The 22,589-nt window shown below is 44.5% G+C and overlaps 2 long non-coding RNA genes across 6 annotated transcripts in view; one reads left to right on the top strand and one right to left on the bottom strand.

Annotated features, from left to right (window-relative positions):
* The window catches only part of Gm34119, a 32,257-nt gene extending 26,797 nt beyond the window's left edge, over positions 1–5,460 (bottom strand). The window contains exons 1-2 of one of the 2 annotated variants that reach the window (XR_376028.2): positions 5,419–5,460; positions 96–173 (exon numbers count right to left, since the gene is read on the bottom strand). This is a non-coding gene — a long non-coding RNA (predicted gene, 34119). The remainder of the gene's footprint in view (positions 1–95; positions 174–5,418) is intronic. The other variant, XR_376029.2, reaches the window with a different exon arrangement.
* Positions 5,461–5,648: 188 nt separating this feature from the next.
* Gm34050 lies at positions 5,649–12,960 on the top strand. 4 transcript variants are annotated; one of them, XR_867609.2, is made up of 4 exons: positions 5,669–5,772; positions 7,678–7,855; positions 8,417–10,434; positions 12,731–12,960. It is a non-coding gene; the product is annotated as a predicted gene, 34050 (long non-coding RNA). The 4 variants fall into 4 exon arrangements; XR_003954548.1 differs by having other exon boundaries at positions 5,672–5,772; positions 8,417–8,850; XR_867608.1 differs by lacking the exon at positions 12,731–12,960 and having other exon boundaries at positions 5,649–5,772; positions 8,417–10,597.
* Positions 12,961–22,589: the final 9,629 nt, after the last annotated feature.

Here is a 22,589-nt window from a genome sequence, read left to right as displayed (position 1 = left end):
CCCCCTTTATTCTCACTTTGTCAAACCCAGTGCCAACCTAATTTCGGCCAAACCATTCTTTATGCTCCTGGTGTTATTAGTTTTTGGCTCCTTACCTACAGGACAATGCGACATTGCTCTTTGCAAACGTTCCTCTTTGCTATTGTGTTGTAACCAGGTCATTTTGGATAATACTGTATGCAGATAATAAAAGCAAATCATAATCAAAACTCCAACAAGAATTTACAATGGAATATAATGTAATTACAAACCATCTGGAAAAATAAATAGAGAAGAATAACCAAGAAAATGAGAGAAACAAGACAGGTAACAACGGTCTCAACAGCTAACAAACTATAAAAAATAATGTGGAATATCAATACAGACTGGTGAACACATATAAGAATAAATTAAGATAAAGGTATATTTCAAAATAGTGGGAAAAGGTGACTAAATGCTTTCAGAAAAAATGTGCCTGTTTGAGAAAAATGACTATATTTCTGCTTCTTACAAATTAAAAAAAAAAAAGATGGAGAAAGCTTCCTGTAAAATATAAGATAAACTAGTGAAGACCCTAAAGGGCAAGAGGAAGTCAAAAATAGGAAACTGGTCATAATTTTCCTAGGAAAGGCCTTCCAAAACAAGACAACCCAATAAACAAAGCAAGACTTGGTTCTGGGGCTAAATCATCTGCCAGAGCATGGATGCTCATCATGTTTCTTCCTGTGATAGCAGTGGGGATGTTAGCAGGTAGCAATATCAGTGCTCCAGGGGTCATTTGTGTCTTTGCATCCAGCTGCATAGAGGCTGGCAGACAGAGCTCTGCTTTTTGCTTTTATTTTGAACAGCTCAAATTATTATGGTTCTGGTAGAATCCTGAGAGAAGAACAGTCATGAACAATCGATATTTAATACTGAGATGATGACAAGCCCTGCTTGATTGTAAAATGTTTCCAAATTGGTAGTTTGAGGAAGCTCCTTCCATCTCCTCAAATCTCAGCAGCATGGGGATGTGACTAGAGAATGACAGGTGTCATTCAAAGCTCTGCAGTGGAAGTATTCACAGTTAACGTCTCTGCTCTATCCCGTCTTCACCATAGGGATGGAACAGTTTCCTTGGGAGAAAAATCAAAATACCTGAGATTCAGGGACGGTCACTAGTCAGGGACACACTAATGGCTTGTTGGCTTATTATCTCTTCCTTGGGCAAACAAAGATAAAGAACTGAGAGAGACGAGGAAAGCAGAGGGTGTCATGATCTGGGTTCTTCAGTCAGGTTATGCTGTGTCTGTGGTACAAAAAGCCAGGTGGACTACTTCAGTTTATAATCCTTAATTCTACAGAAATACATAGCATCTGACAAAATGGGATTAAAAAAATAAATCTCTACCATCTTCCCTCCTTCTCTACAAACAGAAGGGATAGAAGACCAGCTGTAAGTACCCAAGGCCATGTCATGTCAACTTGGTTTCTGTTGTCTCTTTCCCCAGGTGGAAATGTATCTTATCCGTCATGTCAAATCCTTCTGTTCTCATCTCTAATCACAGCTACTGCTCAGGAAGCCATTAGAACCAGCCCAAACATGCCACCTACCATGGCCTGCCCCACCACATGCTTTGACTTTTCCTTCTCCACTGAGACAACTTCTGTAGCACATATGTGGTATGCCCACGTGTACCATACAGAAGAGAGGGGGCACTGATGTCTATAAGTCACCCTAATCTCGTTGTTGGGGAAGGCAGGCGTGGGTGAACTGCCGCCCCCACCCCCCATGGACATTTCTGACTTACATTTTATATAAGGCTCCTCAGAAGCTTGTGTGGGATCAGGCACCTACATCCCTAAGCAACTTAGTCAGCCTTCATTGTATTGACCTTCCCACCGTCTTCTCTCTCACCCACGTTGCCAGGTGCACAATGGTATCTGCCTTGCCAGGAGCTCCGCCACAGGCTCAGTTAACCACTTTCTTTTAAAGGAATACTGTGTGATACTACCCGACACTCGTTTCCTATTTTAAAGTATCTTTATTTTGTTGTCATAGTGAACTTTTAAGAAGTATTTTCACCATTTCGACCTGGCGAGGAAACAGGACTCAAAGAAATAAATAGTTCCACTAGGGTCACAAGAAGTAGAAAGCAGTAGGAGCAGGACGCAGCAAAGGTCCTGGGAGAGAAGGTCAGTGCGGGCTCTGTTACAACACAGCTGCCTCCTATCAAAATATTTGCAGAGGGCTTTGATCTCAGTGCCCGGCACTCTGGAAAATGCTCTTTCTCACTTATCAGCTCGCCGCCACAATACTCACAGCTGCTCCAAACACATCCATGCTTTTTCCAGCCTCACCTACAGCGCAGCACACACAGAAGGTGCTCTCTCTGTCTTTATCTCTCTGTCTCTATCTCTCTGTCTCTCCATCTCTGCCTGTCTCTCTCTCTCTCTCTCTCTGTGTGTGTGTGTGTGTGTGTGTGTGTGTGTGTGTGAGTGAGAGGAACAGAGCAGTCATCAGAGAAAAGAATTTAGAAATATTTGAAATGACCCACAGATAAGTCAATTCTCCAACTCTTGCTATTTAATATGAATAAATATACACATGAGGTTTTTTTTTTTTTAATGTTCTATCTAACAAGAACCACACCTTCTAAGAAACTGACTTTCTCTCCCAAAAGTCATCAACTGTCAACAGCTCCTTGGTTAGAGGGTAGGTCTCATGGTCCCTTCCCTCTCCATGCCAGACCATTCGTTGACTGCTCTTATACAGGTCTGCTGTAAGCACAGGGCTGCTGTGGGTTTGTGAGTTCAGTGGTTCTCTCCTCTGCAGACGACACTGTTTTCCTCCAGTTCGCCCCAACTTCTGGCTCTTAGACTCTTTCCACAAACTCTTCTGCAATGAATCTTAAGCCTTGAAGGGGGGTGTGTTATACAGACGTCTCCTTTGGGACTGAGGGCTCTAGACTGGTACTCTTTCACACTTTGACCACTTGTGAGTTTCTGTGTTGACTGTCATCCACTGCACAAAGACACGCCTCAGACAAAGTCTGAGAGTGGCACTAATATCAATGGGGGGGGGAGCAATCTGCATGAGGGGGTGCTGGAAGGAGAGGGGGCCTGATACTGGGATGTAAAGTGAATAAATAAATAAATTTAATAAAAAATATGAATTTAGAAGGCAGTTTGATAGTATCCTCCTTTAGCAGAATAATAGTAATAGGTTCGTTCTATTTCCAGAGGAAATGATCTGATTCACAGTCATAAACTGGTGAGGGGCCATGCTGGGCTGAACTCAAGCCGCGTCTTCAGAATCAGCATCAGGACTCTGTCAGCATGCAAATTAAGTGCTCTCTTTTAAAAATATTCCTTCTAGTAACTCTAGTTGATAAGTAACTCTAGAGAGTTGATGTCTCTGTGGGTTATTTCAAGTGTTTCTACATTCTTTTCTCTAATGACTGCTCTATTCCTTATAGTGGAGCCTGTGAGCTCCCCAACTGGGTTCTTAGCCAGGGTTACAGTTCCTCCAGTGGGTTGGGCCTCAAATCCAACTAGAAGTCTCCTTCTTTTCCTTCTCCTTCTCCTTCTCCTTCTCCTTCTCCTTCTCCTTCTCCTTCTCCTTCTCCTTCTCCTTCTCCTTCTCCTTCTTCTTCTCTTCCTCCTCCTCCTCCTTCCTCCTTCTCTTCCTCCTCTTCCTCTTCCCCCTCTTCTTCCTCTTCCTCCTTCTCCTTCTTCAACAGCTTTAAGGTAGGAGAGAGAGACACACACACAGAGACACAGAGACACACACACACACAGAGAAACAACCACGCAGAGATGCCCCACCACTCTTAAACACTTGCTTCACTAGCTTCTACAACCTCCCTCTCTCAAGATGATTCAACCTTGATAGTCCTTCCCAGGCTTCTTCGCTGGATGCTGTGTTCTTCAATGCTGTGAAGGAAGCAGCAGCCAACATCTGGGGAGTGTGCTTAGAGCTATGGGCACACATTTGGATACATCGAACCCATGATCCCATTATCTGTGGGATTGTGTACCCAGAGCCCATCAGGAGTTCCTTGAACACTAACGTAGGAGTCTTCTTCATTATACTTAGAGATAAACTTTCCCCTAGTATGTCCCTTAGCTAAGTCTCCCTTCCCACTGGCCACCCCCACCCCCACCCCTACCCTGAGACTTGGACCTTTTTGCTGCCTTTTCTTCCTCTCCTGGTTCTATTTGTTATCCAATATTGTTATTTGACTTTTTGCTTTTTTTTAACAGTCCCTCTAAAACTCCTGTTAATAATTATATTTGGATGCCAGTGCTAGTAGGAGAAAGATTACTAAAAATTACTACAAGGAATAGTTTTAAAAGAGAGCGCTTAATTTGCATGCTGACCAAGAGTCCTGATGTTGATTCTGAAGACGCAGCTTGAGTTCAGCCCAGCATGGCCCCTCACCAGCTCATGACTGTGAATCAGACTCAGTTTCCTCTGGAGTCTGTCTCTGCATTCTTATGACAGAAATGATAGGAACTTACTTTGCACATTTTATCTTAATATACAAGCTTGAGTGCTACATGTCCAGGAAGGTTTTGTAAACTATAATTCAAACTGTGGAGAGTGACAGTCACCAGAATGTTGTCTAATGTCATTTCTGTACTCATAGAAAGGAAGTTTTATTTGTCATTTAGGGCCAATTCCAAGACTCAGTCAAGTCACCCCTGCATTGTAATTGTTCATGGACCAAGAATTATATTCTTTTTTAAAAAAAATATTTATTTATTTATTTACATCCTAATTGCTGCCCTCTCCTGGTCCCTACCCCTCCCCTTCTCCTCTTAGAGGGTGTCCCCACCCCCTTCCACAGTATTTCCCCACTGTGCCACATCAAGTCTCTGCCAGATTAGGCACATCCTCTCCCACTGAAGCCAGACAAGGCAGCCCTATTGGGAAACTTATACCACAGTCAGACTACAGCTTTAGGAAGAGGCTCCGTCTCGTGGGCTGGAGGACCCACATGGAGACGGAGCTGTGCACCGTCACTGCACATCTGAAGAATTATATTCTTTATCTAAAAATCTGCAACCAAAGGAACTGAGCTGAAGTTCTTCTTCTGTCTATACCAACCATCAGTGCGGATTCTATGGGCACTTCGTTTCACTCCTGAGCCTGCCTCATGCCCGCCAGCCTTCTCTGCTGAAGGGAGCTGGAGTCTAGCTGAATCACCCGCCCGCCCATTAGGGATTTCAGTGCATTCCTCGGCAAGAGGGGGGAAAAGTTTTGAAATACTCCAGGCAGGAGTTTTCTTATAGCTAAGATTTCAGACAAGAAGTCACTTTAATTCAATTTGTTCATGTAATGGTTCTGTGACCCCTCATGGCACAGAAATATGTACTTTGAGAGAACAAACAAATCAACGAGGACACAAAACAAGACAAAAACAAAAAACAAACCCCCAAAACCTCCACCTCTACCTGTTTGATGGTTTAGATTCCACGAGACGCCATGCTCGTTTTTTAAAGGTAGGAAATATTTTGTTACTCAGCTGATATTTTAACAGCTCTTGTCTAATCATTAACACACACACACACACACCTCCCTAACTAGAACATTTGTGAGGGATGACTTCTTAACAGGACCTAAAATCAACCTTTCCCCCAAAAGCCTGTTAAAAATTACACACTTGGAATTCTGTCCCCAGCTGGCTTGGCTGCTGGTTTCTCTTTTGATTTTTTTCCTGGGGGTGAGGTGGGGTGGAAGGATAAATAGCCACATTACATTTAATTTGGGACATTTAATCTGCTGTCAGATTTGACTCCATGCTGAAGGTAGGGTGACCAGCCAGTCCACCAGTTTGTTTGTCTGTTTGTTTGTTTGGGGGGTCAAAAATGGGCTGAGCTGACCATCACCCTAGAAAGAAAACCCCTGTCCAATTCTCACAGGTCAAAGGCCCACCAGCATGAAAGAATTTACCCTAATAATACATAATAATGCTAATAATGACTATAGGTAGGGCTGGGACCAGTATCCCAATGCCCTAAATCTTAGTCTAGGGCTCCCAGACTCACTGTCCTTGTCTGTGGTAGTGAAATGCAGGAGGAAGTTGAGTTAGATTCTGGCTTGTGTGCATCCGATTGCTTGACTGAATTCCCACATGGGCAGATCGGCATTCCTAGCCAGTAACCATACCAGGTCATACGTTCTAAAGCTATGTGTGAACATTCCCCCTCTACCCACTCTCAGAGCAGCGTTATTCGCAATAGTTAAAAGATGAGGAAACCCTTACATGCCCTTAGCAAGTAGATGGCCAGACAAATGTGGTACAGATACACAGAATACAGTATTCAGACTGTAAGAAAGGAAGGAAGGAAAGTCTTGTATTTATTGTCTCAGTAGATGAAGCCCGAGGACATAACTAACTAGAAGAAGCCCTGGGGCCAGGGAAATGACTCAGGGAGCCAAGGGACTGCCGCCTAAGCATGAGGACCTGAGCTCAGATTCCCAGGACGCACATAAAAGCAGGGTTCAGCAGTGTGTATCTGTCACCCCAGCAAGATTGGGCACAGGCAGGCAGACCGCAGAAGCGCACCGGACAGCTAGTCTAGCCAACTGGGAAGCTAGCTCTAGGTTCAGTGGGAGATCCTGTCTCAAAGCACAGTGATTGGGAAAGATCTCTGGCCTCCATCCACATAAAGGAGCACACATGAGCATACGCACGCACGCATGTGCACACAAACACACACACACACGCGCGCGCACACACACACACACGCACGCACGCACAATAAATGTAGTAAGTCTTTTAAAAGCTGGCTAAGGTGGTAATTGTTAAGTTATGTGAATACATCACAACTTTTAAACGGAAAAATAAAATAATAGCCATAAACAGTTTATCTATTCCCTGGATCAGTGTTTCTGTCAAAAACTCTGCAAGGGCTTTGTGGCCATTTATTTGCTTGGGGTGTTTTGTCAAGTCAAACTACATTCTTCAGATAAGGAATTTAGTTTGCTTTGATATTTAGTGAGCACAGAGCTTCCAGATACACAACACCCTAGTCCCTGGCACAGAGTAAGTGCCTTGGCCTATATATGTGCATTTTCCCTAATAAATAAATAACAGTAAAGACTAACATTTTGCTTTAGACATTTGTTTAGAAGTAGATCCCTCTTGAAGATGATAGAGCTTAAGTCTTTCAAGAACCTGGAAAGGGACTTAGCTGTATGTTCTTGTTTGTTTATTAACAATGTCTTTTTTAATGCATTGCACTTATTTATGTGTGTGTACACATGTGTGTGTGTGTGCATGTGCACGCTCACACAGGTCAGGGTACAGGTATGGAAATCAGAGGATAATTTTCAGGAGTTGGTGCTTTTTTTCCACCGTGTGGATCCTAGAGATCAAACTCAGATTGTCGGTTTGGCTTACCGTGTCCTCACAGAGACATATTCACACAAAACTCACAAAAGTCGGGTTTACCTTCTTTTTATCAAAGACTTCCAGACTTATAATTGCCAGGCCTCACTCAGGATGCTTGGACCAGGGTCCGCCCTCTGCAGCGGCTCTGCTACTGGGGAGCCTTGTAGATACCATACAACTATTTACTCTCTCTCATTTTAACTTACAGTTGGAGGAGACACATTGTGTCATGGCAGCCAGTCACATTCAATCTGCCGTCAGGACGCTGAGGTAGATGAAATCTTCTACTTGGTTTCCTTTCTTTTTACTCTGCCAGGACCCGGCTTGCAGAATGGCACCATTCACATTTAGGGTAAATCCTCACAGCTAAGTGATCAAACCTAGAAATGTCCTCACAAGCATGCCCAGAGGTATTCTGAGGTGATCCTGGATCGTGTTGAGTTGACAAGATTAATCGTCACCCTGGTCATCGCTACTCCAAGAGAGAGGGACAGGTAAGGATTTACAGATCTGGACCTCCATCAGAGACTAGCTCTGCAACCCCACGGGACTGGCCAAACCTAACCCCACTACAGGTCAAATTAGGTACCGGCTTGGTCAGCGTGGTCATCTCACCTGAAGCAAGCACAGTTACAATGATGCGGTCTCTGAACATGGTTGTTGTTTCAAATGATTTCAAATGAGGGAAAAAAAAAAAAAAAAAAAAAAAAAACCCGCCAGGCTGAAGAGGGGCTGAAGAGGGGAGAGACAGGAACAGGAATGCCATTCTGCACTACGGAAAGATCCCCTCACTCCCTCCCAGGAGGAGAGCTTTGTCTCTTGGGAAGTTCCACTCTGCTTTTATCTTTTACTTATATCTAGCACTTCTTCTACACTGGGGTCCCCATGTCTACTCTGAAGGCTCTAAGTCAAAGAGCAGAAAGGAATCTTTCCTGTAAACATCCTCTGGGCCCCTCCCGGGAAAGGTGAACAGCAGTCATTACATCCTCTCTTTATTCTGAGTCTTGGAGGTTTTTTTTGTTTTTTTTTTTTGTTGTTTTTTTTTTTTCCCCTAGGCCAATAGGAAGAGGGAACTGGAAATGTCACCGGATTGAAAACATCCTCCTGTGGAGGTTCTACTCTGGCTTAGAAAACTCATCCTTATACTTCACAGCCCAGCCGTCAAGACGTTGGGGGTGGGAATGCTTGGGTCTACCCAGTCCGGAAATGCTGATGGTGAACGGACGTACAGACACGGATGGACATGCACAAGCATGCGCACCTCCTGGACGCTGCAGCTTCAACCCAAAGGCAACCTCCACCCTGTTCCAGCATCTTGTATCCTCCTGCAACGTGGTGTTTTTGTTTGTTTGTTTGTTTGTTTGTTTTTACTTTTGATTTCTTACTGCAAAACAATTGTCACCCAGCTGGTCAAACCCCGGGGTCACGTCTATAACCCGGCTCTCCTTGCCATCCCATGAATCATCAAACGCCGCAGATTTTCCTTCCTGTTAGTGTCCAAAATCATTTGCTGGTTTCCATTTGCTTGGTTGATACTTTGTTCTAGGTCCCTCTCATTTTAGGTCTGAGATGTTGCAGTTGCTGCCTGGCTGAGCTCCTGGTCTTCAGACGTGCTCCGTTCTAAAGGTGGATTTGCCCTTTTACTGAACGATCCTCAACTCCAGGCTACCTTGCTTGCAACCTACCCGTTGCAAATGTTTGCACTTGATTTTATATTTGCAGCTTTACATTTTCAGTCTGCTCCAAATCCTCTCCATTTTGTATTCAGTTGCCAGGGTAATCTTCAAGAAAAAAAAATGACTTTTTCTTTTGGGGGCAGTCTGAGTTTACAACAAAACAGAAAAGAAAATACAGGCTTTCTGTGTCAGTCCTACCCTACTACCTCATAAAACCTTCACACTCTTGGCTCTCAATCCTGGAGGAGTACATTTGTTAAACTAATTGACCTATAGTGAGCAAAGTGCCACTATCAACATAAGTTCTTCATTAGATAAAGATGAATTTGGGGGATTAAAGTGGCAGGAGGTGTGATCAAAGTACATTATATTTGCATGAAAATTGCCTTAAATCATGTAAGTTAAAAGTATTCTTAAAATGCTAATCCTTGAAAAATGTATTGCTGGCCTGGAGAGATGGCTCAGTGGTTAAGAGCACTGATTGCTCTTCCGAAGGTCCTGAGTTCAAATCCCAGCAACCACATGGAAAAATGTATTGCTCTATCGTGTCACTTTCTACTTTAAAACTTGCAGTTGGTTAGTTGGGTGGAGATGGCTCGTGTCTTTTAATCTCAGCACTCGGGAGGCAGAGGCAGGCAAAACTCTGTGAGTTCGAGGCCATCCTGGTCTAAAGAGTGAGTTCTGGGACAGCCAGGGCTACACAGAAAAGCCCTGTCTCAACCATAGAAAAACAAACAAACCATCCAGCTGCTCACTAAAGTACTTCCCGTTTCCCCATCCTCAATGTCCACGTTAGACCTCCGCTGCTCTCCTTGTTGTATTTACTAACCTTATTTCCCTATAATCATTGGCCGAGAAGCAAGGAGCTCCACAGAAGGTGCTAGGTGCTAGCTGCTAGCTGCTAGCTGTTGACTCCCCAGGCAGTCCTGACTGCCACACTTACATCTTTCCTCACCATCTCCACAAACACTGTGAATCTGCACAACAACAACAACAACAACAACAACAAAAGACGAGCCAAGACCTAATATGAATGTGCATCTGCTCCCGTCTGACTTTATAAATCTTACCCAGTTTATGCCACCTGGTCAGCCTGTTCCTCCTGGCTATAATTCTGCCTGGCTCACAGCAGCTGTTTCTTGGAGGGAAAGGGGGATATTAACTAACCTGTGGTATTAAAAAAAATTATAAAATCTAATATAGGGTTGTCAATTTTGTACTTTGACAAATAAGAACTTTAAAAAAAATAGCTACTCTCATGTTGATGCTATTAAAGAAGAGTAATTTTATCTCTCCACGTGAAAAGTATCATCTCAGAATGATGGCCACTTGTTTAACTGCAGCACAGTTAGCGTTGGAAAACTGACTCTGTTTCCAGGAGCGTGTGGCTGTCTCAGGTAATGAAAAGTGCTCAGACAGAGGGTGCATTTGGGAGTTGGCGGCACTTTCTTCTTCCCCTCACCTGCTTACTACTTAAGCACTAGAGCCCGGGGGGTACATTTTGCACTGTCAAGTCTTTATTTAACTTCTTGTGCACACATGTCGTTTCCTCAACTACAAGGTAAGCTTTATAAGAAGCCGGTAAAAGGACTGCGCCTTTTACTCTCCTGGGAGGCCCAGCAGATAGAAAATGTTCCACAAGTATTTGCTGAATGAGTGAATCAGCCCAGAGGAGGCTTTCTAAGCCTGTGGTAACCCATAAATCCCATCTTAATGGAGTATGAGCGCCCATCCCGGGGCGATTTCTTTCAACAGATTCCTCCGAAAAGAGTTAACCGGTACAAATTGCTTTGCTTTTGAGTGAAACCAGAAAAAAAAATTAATAATAATAGTAAATCCCATATGAAAAGTACACAGCTTCTTCCCCGAGGCAGTTACAAGCCTCAGCAGAGAGAGCAGAGAGACAAATGCACCTTTTGTAGCTTGTCATTTAGCTGATCCCAGGTATTTAGGGCTCTGTTGCTAGTCATGTGCACAGTATGTGCGCGCCTCTGGCTTAACTCGCTTGATAGAAAACTTGGCTTTCCTTCTGAGACTCCCACCCATGCACCTCTACAGTATCCATCTGTCTGCTTCCCTCCATCTGTGGGATTTACAAAAATGAAGGGGGGGGGGGAAGGAAGGTGGGGGGGGGAAGGAAGGGAAGGTGGGGAAGGGAAGGTGGGGGCTGCCAGGCACAGCTTCTTTGCGGCCAAATCTTGGTCTTGAATCTGGAGTGGTTACAAGGCTGCACTGAAGAGTGTCTTTTGGATTTAAAACCTACTGCTTTCACTCAGCATCCAGAGTAAGCTCCCGAAAATATAGATTAGGTGACACCACATGGTGTGTATAACATCCGTTAACTTTCATACAATCTCACTTTATCGCTGTTGATTGAAAACCTACTGAGTGCTGGACCCTGCTGATCCAAAAAATTTTTTTTCTTTCTTTCTCTCTCTCTTTCTTTCTTTCTTTCTTTCTTTCTTTCTTTCTTTCTTTCTTTCTTTCTTGAATGACTTAGGCACTAGAACAACTCAAAGGAATATAATAAAGTACAAATTATTACTATAATAGAAGGCAACAGGTGTGATGGAAAACAGTTGGACAAAGGAGATGTAGCAAACAGTCTGGTTGGAATGCACCGGTTAAGCCTCCCTAGAGCTCAGACTCAGAGGAGGTGGAGAGCGAGCCATCGAGCCTAGGAGGCTAAGTGGAGAAGGAAGTCTCTTGGGGCCACAGGAGTTCAGCTATGTCCTTTGTCTGCTTTCACATGCATGCCCTCCCTCCTGCTCCCCAGCTAGCCCTGCCGTCCCTTTCCCACCTTGAAACTTCACACAAACCACCAGCAGCTCAGTAGCCCCCTTTTCCTGGCTTTGACGAACAGCATTCATCTATCTCTTGGGTGACCATATAAACGTCACCTCTTTGGGTGGGCTCTCTTTGTCCCCTATTGTGACTTAGAAAGCCTCCCACAGTTATTTTTGTCACCCTCCCTTCCGACACTCAATAAACACTGTTTGAATGATGGAACCTAGAGGTTCAAGTAGGATGCTCTTTTTGAAGACAGCATCCTCGTGAATGCTCTGAGACTGAACGCAGTGCTGGGGGTTTGCACGTGAATTGTCCTCCTCAGGTGCACAAGTTTGAACACTTTGGCTTTAGCTGGGAAAGACTTAAGTCCAGCTTAGTTGGAAGAAGTGGGCCACTGGGAACTGGCCTTGAGATGTCTTAGCCTGGCCCGCTCTTGTCCTTTCTCCTTCCCAACCGCAGGCTCAGTGTGACCTGTCACCTCATGCATGGGCCACCAAGCCTTCCCTCAACTTCAAGCCCAAGCAATCTTTCCTATCTTTACCTTGTCAGGCAAGGCAACAAGGAAAATGACACAGGGGTGGATGGAAAAACCAAGTAATAGTTTGAGTTTAAGTACAGTAATCTTGATATACAAGATTAAAGGTAGGCTATAAAGCAGCGGCCCTCAAATTCCCTAATGCTACGACCCTTTAATACAGTTTCTCATGTTGTAACAACCCCAACCATATTTTTGTTGCTGCTTCATAATTGTGATTTTGCTACTGTTATTAAGCATAATGTAAATATCTGATATGCAAGATATCCGATATGCAACCCCAAAGGGGTCGCCACCCACAAGTTGAGAACCTCTGCTGTAAAGCATTAAACTGTGTTGTGGTGAACATATTTTTCTCTCTGCTTCAGCTTTTCTTCAGAACAGAACCATTCCTCTGAGTGAAGCAAGCTTCGGGTCATCCCTTAGCCCAGATGCGTCCTTGCCCGTCCAACTTCATGGGAATCCCGGCTTCCTCTGCAGGAAAACCCTCTCTGACATGACGACAATGCTGCAGTCTTCTTTTATCTTAGAACAGCATGCCTTTCTACTTATTCTGTGCCTCAAATTAATTTAAAATAAATTTGTCCTAAACATTTTTTCACATTGAGCTATCATTCTATAACTAATTCCCAATTATCTGGATAATTAAAATATCCTTCAGGCTGAAGAGATGGGTGGTAAAGAGCACTGACTGCTCTTTCAGAGGTCCTGAGTTCAGTTCCCAGCAACCACATGGTGGCTCATAACCATCTTTAATGGGATCCAATGCCCTCTTCTGGTGTGTCAGAAGACAGCGACAGTGTACTCATATACATAAAATAAATAAATCTTTTTTTAAAAATCTTTTTAAAATATCCTTCAATATTCTCCTACAGCCATTTATACCTTTGTGCTTTTATTTCCCCCTCTCGATGGGATTCAAGATGCACTGCTTCATCATTGGGTACCTTAGCATTTGAGAAATTACAGGAGTAAGAAGGTGAGCCTCACTGTCCCCTCACACTGCTCTCCTCAGGCAGACCGCACAGTCTCACCTTCTGGGCATGTCCACGCTGCACCCTCAGAAAAGGGACACTCTTATCTCTGCAGACACGAGGACACAGAGCAACCTGAACAGATGGGCCTTGTTAAATTAGCACTGGTAGAGCATCCCTCCCGTATCCAGGCAGAACTCAACAGGACTGCCCATTTCTTCTTTAAACGGCATGAAAATACATAGGTTCCTCTATTTCTCTCCCCACCCCCTCTTCCTTTCTCTTCCTCTCCCTCTCCCCGGCCCCCGCGATCCCCCTCCCTCCCACCCCGTATAAGCGTGTATGTGTACATGTTCGTGTGGTGGGGCATGTGTGTACACACATGTGTAAAGGCAAGAGGTTAATGTCAGGGACCTTCTGCAATTGCTCTCTGCCTTTTATTTTCAGGCAGGGTTTTCCATGGAGCCTAGAGCTCCCTGATTGGTTAGAGCACCTGTCCAACAAACCACAGGGATCCTCCTCCCGTCTCTGCCTCTCCAGCGCTGGGATTGCAATCCCAGGTTGCAGTGCTTGGCTTTTTATGTGGGTGCTGAAGTTGTGAACTCAGATCCAACAGAGTCATCTCTCCAGCCCCACTCCTCTTGTAGCTTTTGAGACAGGCTCTCATTATATAGCTCTGGCTAGCCTAGAACTTTCTATGTAGACCGGGCTGTCTCCACACCTGCAGGGATCCTCTTGCCTCTTGAGTGCCAGGACTATGCTACACCTGGTTTGTATAACATTGACAATAAATAAATGTGCATGATTTAGCTTACTAATCTCTTTGTTATAAGTGCCCAAGCATCAACCTCGCCATAGCCTCTCCTCGCCACATGTGTGGTATATCTTACTGCTATTTGCTTAGAAAATGCCATACGAATGACTTCAGTAATGTAAAGATTCCATTTAATCCCTGTCTGGTTTCAAAATACACCTTATAGGTGTCCTATTAAAAACAAACAACATAAGTGAATCAAAAGAACTTAGTTGGAACAAAGAAAAATAAGAGCAGGCCAGAAATTCCAACCACAGAAACACAGTGGTTACTGATGGGACCACAGACTTGGCTCAGAAGAAGAGAGTGGACCGGTTACAGGAGCCACAGGTTTTTGTAAGATACACACCAGGGGCCCGGTAGCCTTGCGAGTCCAAAAAAAAATTTCCCATGAAGCCTCAGAAGGAACATTTGACATTAATGGAAATTTTTGGACAAGCTTTTTTTTTTCTTCTGCCAGATGATACCAGGGAAATTGGTATCTAAGCCTCTTGGGGTTCTTAGTTCATTAATAAAAAGAATTTAAAAATGGACTCAGCTGGGTGTGATGGCACACGCCTTTAATCCCAGCACTTGGGAGGCAGAGGCAGGCGAATTTCTGAGTTCGAGGCCAGCCTGGTCTACAAAGTGAGTTCCAGGACAGCCAGGGCTGTACAGAGAAACCCTGTCCAAAAAAAAGAATGGACTTTTGAAGGCTCAATTTTATTGGCATTTAAAAGTAAAACCCCAGGACAGACAAGCTGTCAATTTCAGCAGCTGCCTAGAGGAAGAGAATGGAGAGAGAGAGAGAGAGAGAGAGAGAGAGAGAGAGAGAGAGAGGAGAGAGGTTAGGGTTAACTGGCACGGAGGCTAGCCATACGGCAGCAGCCAGGCAGCAACATGGCAGAGAGGGAGGCTTTAGGGAAAGAGTAAAGAAAGCTCAAAATTCCAGAAAACAAAACAAAGCAAAGCAAAGCTTAGGTTCTAGCCTGTTTCCAAAGAGATTCAGAAAAGAGAAAAAGAGCAAATTACACCTTTAGGTGTACAGGGTCAAAGAACCTCGGGCAGCCGTGTAGACTAAGGGCGGGGCTCTGGGGAGGAAGAGCATACCATCTCACTAAAGGGGTAAGCATTCCGCCTGTATCCTTCACGTAGCTTACAGTGACACTACCTTCCTAGGGGGTGGGCCTACCTTCCTGACTGAAATGTTAGGCTGAGGATTTCAACCTCTTGACGAGAAAGAACTAGTTTTCCCTTAATAGACATTCATTGTTACTGTGTCGCTAGTGTCAAAATTAACATTTAAAGTCAGTGAGTTTTCACTCGCTGTTTGCTCTGTATTAAATCATGGAGCCTCGAGTTAGCACTTATTGTCCAACTGAGAGACTCTACAACTGAGTTCTTCTGAGGGGCAAGATGATGTCTCTCAAGCATGCTGATCTTTAATTATCTGAGTTGATTCAGGATAAGATTTAAAATGCCTTAAAGACGTGGATGGCCAGGGTCAGTGAGATGGCTCGGTGGGTAAAGGTGCTTGCTGCCAAGTCTGGTGACCTGAGTTTGTTTCCCTGGAACTCACGTCGTAGGAGAGAAGCAGCTCCCACAGGTTGTTCTCTGACTTCCAAAAGCATATCCTGACATGTGCACACACAAATAGAAAAGTAAATAAATACATGTACTGCTTAAAGAACATAGGACTACCTCCATTGCTCTGTAAATGTCCCATCTCCCATCAGGCTTACATAAGAAGGAGCATCAGCAATGTCAGGCATGAGGTTTGTTGGCAGCCACATGGCAAAACTCTGTGTTGCTGATTAGACACAGGGTGGCACCTAAGAGCTTGGTATCCACTTGTAAAAAAAAAACCAAGATTCCAAACAAGCCAGATGCCCGCCTGAACTCATCCTTGGAAAGATATAGACCTAGGTGTACCCATGGGCAAGCAAGCGCTAGGTTATCTTCAGAAGACAGTCCTCCTCTGCTCTCATATGACAACAAATGATCAACCAGGGTTAATGGAGCAGGGCCACAGTCTGTGACATCAGTGACAGCCCTCCCACCAACATACCGCAAATTCCCCAGCTATAAAAAACTTAGTTTTCCTATTAGTTTTTGCCCTTGTACACCTCCCCATCCTGTAAAGCACATAGCTGAGAACTGACTGTTGAAACCAAAGTCAAAAGCTTAAGAAGATGTCCTGAGTGGTACCCACTTAGCATGCCCAAAGTTCTGGGTTCTAGTCTCCATCACGAAAGAAAACAACAAAACCTGACATCAACCTGGGGAGAAGCCATTTTGGATTTATGGCTGGGGCGGTGGGCTGCTGATCCAGTCTAACCAGGCTTCCTCTCAGACCAGACAGTGTCACCGGCAGGATGATTTTAAGTGCGTGCACACATGCCTGTACAGTAATCATACAAGTGAATGTCTGAGGTGAGCCCTGGGTGTCATTGCTCAGCCACTTGGTTCATTGAGACAGGATCTCAGTGAGTCTAGAGCTTTCTCATCACGTTGGACTGCTGATGAGCAAAGCCCAGGGATGTGGCTGTCTCTGCCCCCTTAAACACTGAACAACAAGTGTATCTCCACCACACTGCGCTATTTCTCACGGCCTCCGGAATCTGGGTTAGGGTCCTCATGTCTACGCAGCAAACGCTTCATTATAACTAAGCTCTTAGAAGCCATGCGCAGTTAGTTGGCGAGCTGTTAAAGTGAGTTGTACTTACGGCCTGTGTTATACAGAGGAGAAAATATTTTCAGCGCTACTTGCAGTTTTCAGACCTGACAGTGCCTTACAATTCCTACCCAGTAATAAGCATTACTCATGCGGCACCAATGGGAAAAAAACTGGTGATGCTCATTCTCTGCCTACCGTGTTTTATGTGTGTGAACGTTTAAAACTTGTTTGGGATGATTGCTCTAAACACTTCAGCATCTGGTGTACAAATATTTTTGTAGACACCGGGTCCAAATACCACAAAATCACTGCCCCAGTCCAGGTTATGTGAACCATTGTCTTAGGCAGATTTTTAATAAATGAGATTATTCTTGAACGATGAGACTCTCTCCCCAGGGACATCAAGATTAAACTCAAAAGAAAATCTTATAGCGATGACCCATATTTTTAAAAAAAAAAAGTGGAAAGGAGAAGTCATTTTGGAACTAATTTGAAGGGGAAAAGTAACTTTTTGCTTTGTGGTTTTTTTTTGTTTTTGTTTTTTGTTTTAAATTGTTGTTGCCATGCTAAGCATTGTACAAAGGGAAATCAAAGGTGACACCGTCAGTGACATTCCTGCAGTGAGTGGCTGGTGGGAGATAAGGCTTGGCTGAGCTGTGCCAGAGTCCGGTTTCAGTTCTGTCAGGTGTAATCAGATCCTTAAAACAAAAGCGGCCAGTCCACTTCATCAGAAGACACTCCAGGCCCTTTACCCTACACTAAAAGCGAACAGAAGCATCAGTGCCACGCGGGAAGAGAGCCGCATATCATCAGTGGGTTTGCGCCACATTGTGTCATTGTCTAATGCTCCATATTTAATATAAAACCCCCCGTTTCCAGTCTAATAGATGGAAGGAGCTTGTTTGCTTGTTTTAGAGGCTGTGGTTGTAGAAATTAAGCTTCAGTTTGTAATCCAAGGCAAAGGCAATTGGTGAGTCTGCGAGTCGTGGTGGAGGTCTTTAGTTTACCCCTGGGCTTTAGGACCCGGTGGGAGGTGGGGGGTGGGGGGTGGAGGTGGGGGGGGGGAGCGCAGTCTTTTTTTTTCTCTGAAAAGAGGCTTGCTCAAAATGTCACTTGGAAAATTTCTCTTGTGGATGGATGTGCTACATAGAATAAATTACAATTTTCATTTGGAAGATATATATGTGTGTGATAAAATGAACCAAAAGGCTGTTTGGGAGGATGAGCTGAGGCGACCATGGTGAACCCTGGCAGCTTCCAACCTTACCGGTGGGTCTAACTGGACGTCCATTAAAATGACCACAGAACCCAGGCTAGCCATAGTTCCCTATCGCCACGACTGTCCCAGAATGACTGGGTTTGGTTGCAGCCACAGAGGAAACAGGACTTCCATTTTGGTGGCAGGCAAACCAAGGGAGAGTAGAAATGAAACCAGCCTGCTGGGTCAGAAATTGCTGAGGAAGTGTTCCGGCTCTAACAGGAGGAAATTAAAAGCCTGCAGTGTGTGTGTGTGTGTGTGTGTGTGTGTGTGTGTGTGTGTGTGTGTGTGTGTGTGTGACAATTAGCCATGACAGAGGAGCAGGAAGGAATACAGAATGAATGACAATCAGAGGAAACAGGCCTGCGACAAAGGAGGCCTGCCCCCCCCCCACCCCCCACCCCCCCAGGCCCAGAGGAATCGATAGAAGTCCCTGAGAAATGCTGCTTTTCTTGGGTTCTGGAGCTCATATTTTAACCCCTTTATCTCCCAAAGTCTCGCTCTGAAGCAGATAGCTTTATTCACGGCGTTCTTTGATTGCTCCATGGTTGATATGAATACCAGAATGTCTGCAAAGTTATTGTGAGAACAGAGCAATTGTTCAATTTTTCCCTCTCCACGCTCAGCCTGGAAAAAAAAAACCACACATCTAAGGTTGGATTGGGTGGGAAAATATTTATGCCAACTTACACAAGAAGCGCAGGTATTAGCCTTAGATAAAAATATTAGGAAAACAAGATAAGAACTGTAAAGGCATTTGAAAGTTATTGTGATGAGTATCAAGATTATTTAAGATCATAGCACATTCTATAACCAAAGATAATGATAGGGTGGAGTGGAAAGGGGAAGTGAGATTGTTTCATAAAAATAAGAATTTGACCTGGGCAGTGATGGCACACACCTTTAATCCCAGCACTCGGGAGGCAGAGGCAGGTGGATTTCTGAGTTCGAGGCCAGCCTGGTCTACAGAGTGAGTTCCAGGACAGCCAGGGCTACACAGAGAAACCCTGTCTCAAAAACAAACAAACAATAACCCCCAAACAACAACAACAAAACCCTGAAGAATTTCAAGTTTTAAAAACCCAATGTGTTTATTACACATGATTTTTGGCATGCAGAAAATGATTGAATCCCAAATGAAAATCTTAGAGTTTGTTTTGTTTCTGGTGTTTGCTTGGTTTGTTTGGTTTGGTTTGGTTTTCTTTTTTTTCTTACAACTTGTTACTTAGTCAGAAGAAATCTAGGAAACTCTCAGGCTTAATTAATCAAGACGCTAAAGTAAGGAAGGAAAGAGGAGGTTAAGTCACGTGCAGCTCAGTCATTTAAAGGGGGCAGAGGAGCAGGGAGAGGTGATTATAAAGCAGAATGAAGATGCTAAATAGGATTAGAAGAGCAGATACTACTACAAAGGGCTGACTTAGGGACAAAGTGGATAATAAGGCAATCTCAGGATTCTTAAGAGTCCAGTTCTGGAAAGGAATTGACTGCTCCAAACTAATAAAGGAAGAAGTGTCACACACAGAGAATGAGCTAAAGGTACCCTAGGAAAAACAGATGCCTCCGATTTCTAAAGCCAGCACGCTTCAAAAAGAAGAAACGGGGGAGAGGGGTTGGTTCTGTGTTTGGAACAATAGCAAGAGGGTGTAAAAGTGAGGCAGACAATCTGAAGTAGACAGTGATGGAAAAAAGGCCTTCCAGACAGACACCCCGAAGAGATTCCTGGAATACCTTAGGGTGACAGTGCGTGAGGGCTGGCACTGGGAACTTGATCAGTTTTACATGAGATTTTATTTGAATTAATTTTAGCATCTTTTCTTTCTTGGGGGTGTGGGCAAGCACAGGCGTCTAACACGGTAACAGTGTGCTAACAGTGACAAATCAAGGGCCATTAGGATTTCCCCTCAAATAAACTAAGATGACTTAAAGAGGAGCCAAGTCCTTAGTGGAGGGAAAAAAAAGCTATCGAGTCAATAATACTGCCTTGTCTTGCATGCTGGAGGGCGCCTTGGGAAGACAGATGCTCTGGGACACTAGGACAAAGTAAATCTGGTCAATTGCAAGAGCTGACCAAGAGAAAGCAGGAAATGGCCAGCTTTCCCTTGTCACTCAGAAGCAAGGAAGAAAAGAGTTAAACTTTAGAAAGGTAAGATGATAAGGCACACAGAAACACATGCGGCCACTAGACAAAAGAGTCCCATTAGAGGAACGTGTCTTTTTGTTAAAATTTTCATAATCCAATATTTTAGACTTTGGCCACTTTCATAGAATTTCTATCGTAGGTGTTTATTGACAATCATTTATGGGCATCATTATCATATTCTGCAGGGTGCATCTTGGGTCCCTAGGTGAAGGAAGAACTGGGGACAGGTTGTATTGCTCGCTCTTCTTGAGGCTCTGATGTGTTTAAGGAGTGCACATCCATGCAGATACAAAGGTACTCACAAGCTAACTATGAGAAAGCTAACAGTAGCCGGGCATGGTGACGCTTGCCTTAGGTTCCGGCACTCAGGAAGTGGAGGCAGGCAGATCTCTGAGTTTGAGGCCAACCTGCTCTACTGATCGATTTCCAGGGTGGCCAGGGTTACACAGTGAAACCCTCTCTTGAAAAACCAAAGAGAAGAGAAGAGAAGAGGAGGGGAGGGGAGGGGAGGGGAGAGAAGGAAGAGAGCTGGCTAACAGTCCGCCATACATACATGTACCCAGCCTGCACAGACAAGAAATTCTCCCTTCCTTAGAGGTCATCACAGGAAAGGTGCACAAGAGAAAATCCTCCCTCGAATACCCATTTGCACAGCTTCTTGTGTAAATCATATTGTATGTGTGCATTTGTGTGCATGTGTGTGTGCATGTGTGTGTGCATACGTGTGTGTGCATGTGTGTGTTCAGCAGCAAGTGTGAATGTGGAGCTCCTCCCACCCACGTTAGGATATTAATGGAACCAGGTGAAGCTCAAAAATGAAACAAAAAGACTCTAGATCACAGCCCAAGCAGTCACAGTCTTCATTTTCCTCACGCTTGCTCAACTCAGCAAGGGCTGGACCAGTACTGATTAGAACCATGGTGGAGACCTTTGCAAAGAGGCTGTGCCCCCTGTACATTATTTCTACAGCTTCCTTTGCTCTACAGCTTTGACACCGGGGCTCCCTCATTTTAAGTTTAATTATTTTTAATAATTTTTATTTCTTAAGTATATTTATGTTTTCCCTACATGTATTTCTGTGTACTATGTGCCAGTCTTATGGCTGCAAAGGCCAGACAAGATACCCTGGAACTGGAGATACAGACAGTTGCGAGCCACCACGTGGGTGCTGGGAATCGAACCCAGGTCCTGCAGAAGAGTAGCCGTTCCTCTTCAGTGTCCTTTAATCACTTGAGCTATCTCTCCAGAAGCCCTTCCCGTTCTAAACACACATAGTTCTCTGGGTTTAAAAAGAAAAGAGCGGAGTGTTTGACTAGAAGGGCTAATCTGGACTGAGAGGCATCAGAGGGTCATCACCTTACAATTGTTGCCAAGAAGGAAATTGAAACTCAAGATGAGAAGAAGGTTAAGTGGAGGTTGGGGAGGAGGGGAGCCATAACCCCAGAAGAGATCCGTTCAATCATCTTAGCTTTCCCAGCTGCTGGGACCTAAAGAATGTCAGCAATTCTCCCCCTCCCACACAGCCACTCTGGAATAATTAGCTTTACTGCTCTTTTTTTTTTTTTTTTCCCACAAGCTATTACCTTAATTATTTTAATTAGATTGTTCATGCACTTAAGCTGCTCACAAGCACTTTTCTTTTTATGGTCTATCAATAAACAGAAGAGGGAAGCTACCATCTTGGAAGAAGCCTGGCAGTTCTCACTAGCAGGGCACGGACACAAGCCTGAAAGCTCATTTTCTACACGAGTCTGAAAACTGCCCAGCATCCTGGAACCACTTTCGCAGGGCGAGCCGAGAAGCTCCGTGGGTCCCGTGTGCACCTTCTGTGGTCACGGCCAGTTGAAATCCGGGGGGGGGGGGGGGGGGGGGAGTGCCTAACCTGTTTTCAACATGGTCCTCTGCGGAACTCTCTGCAGTATAAACAGCCAAGGTTTTGGATGGTCCGTTGGGTTAGTTCCCGGTGTGATTAAGACTCCCCGTACTTGGCATTTCTAAGCTATCTAGTTGATTGCTTGTTCCTCCATTTACTTGTCGAGTGACCTTGAAAACGGTTTAACTTCTCAAATTCTCCATTTACCTATCTGTCAAATAAAGGTAAGAGACACAAACCCGTAGAGTTATTTGAGAAGTACACGTGTCACGGGGCTTCCTCTCCCCTCCGCTTGCTTTCTTTTCTCTTCCCCTTCCCCCTAGATTTCCTAGCAAATTTGGAAGAGATGAAACCGGGCTCTTTCAAACTTCAAAGTCACCCTTAAATTTATTCTTTCCGTAAATGCAGATGTGAAGGCTGGCAGGTGTTGATCGGTTGGGAGAGTGCTCGCCTACTGGGCATGAAGCTCTGCATCTGGGCCCCAGCTTGGTGGAAACTGGTCACCATGCCTT

The sequence above is a fragment of the Mus musculus genome, chromosome 3 (assembly GCF_000001635.26).
Source record: "Mus musculus strain C57BL/6J chromosome 3, GRCm38.p6 C57BL/6J".
Taxonomy (NCBI): domain Eukaryota; kingdom Metazoa; phylum Chordata; class Mammalia; order Rodentia; family Muridae; genus Mus; species Mus musculus.
Note: the sequence above shows the minus strand (reverse complement) of the source record. Positions and strands in the feature narration are given on the sequence as shown.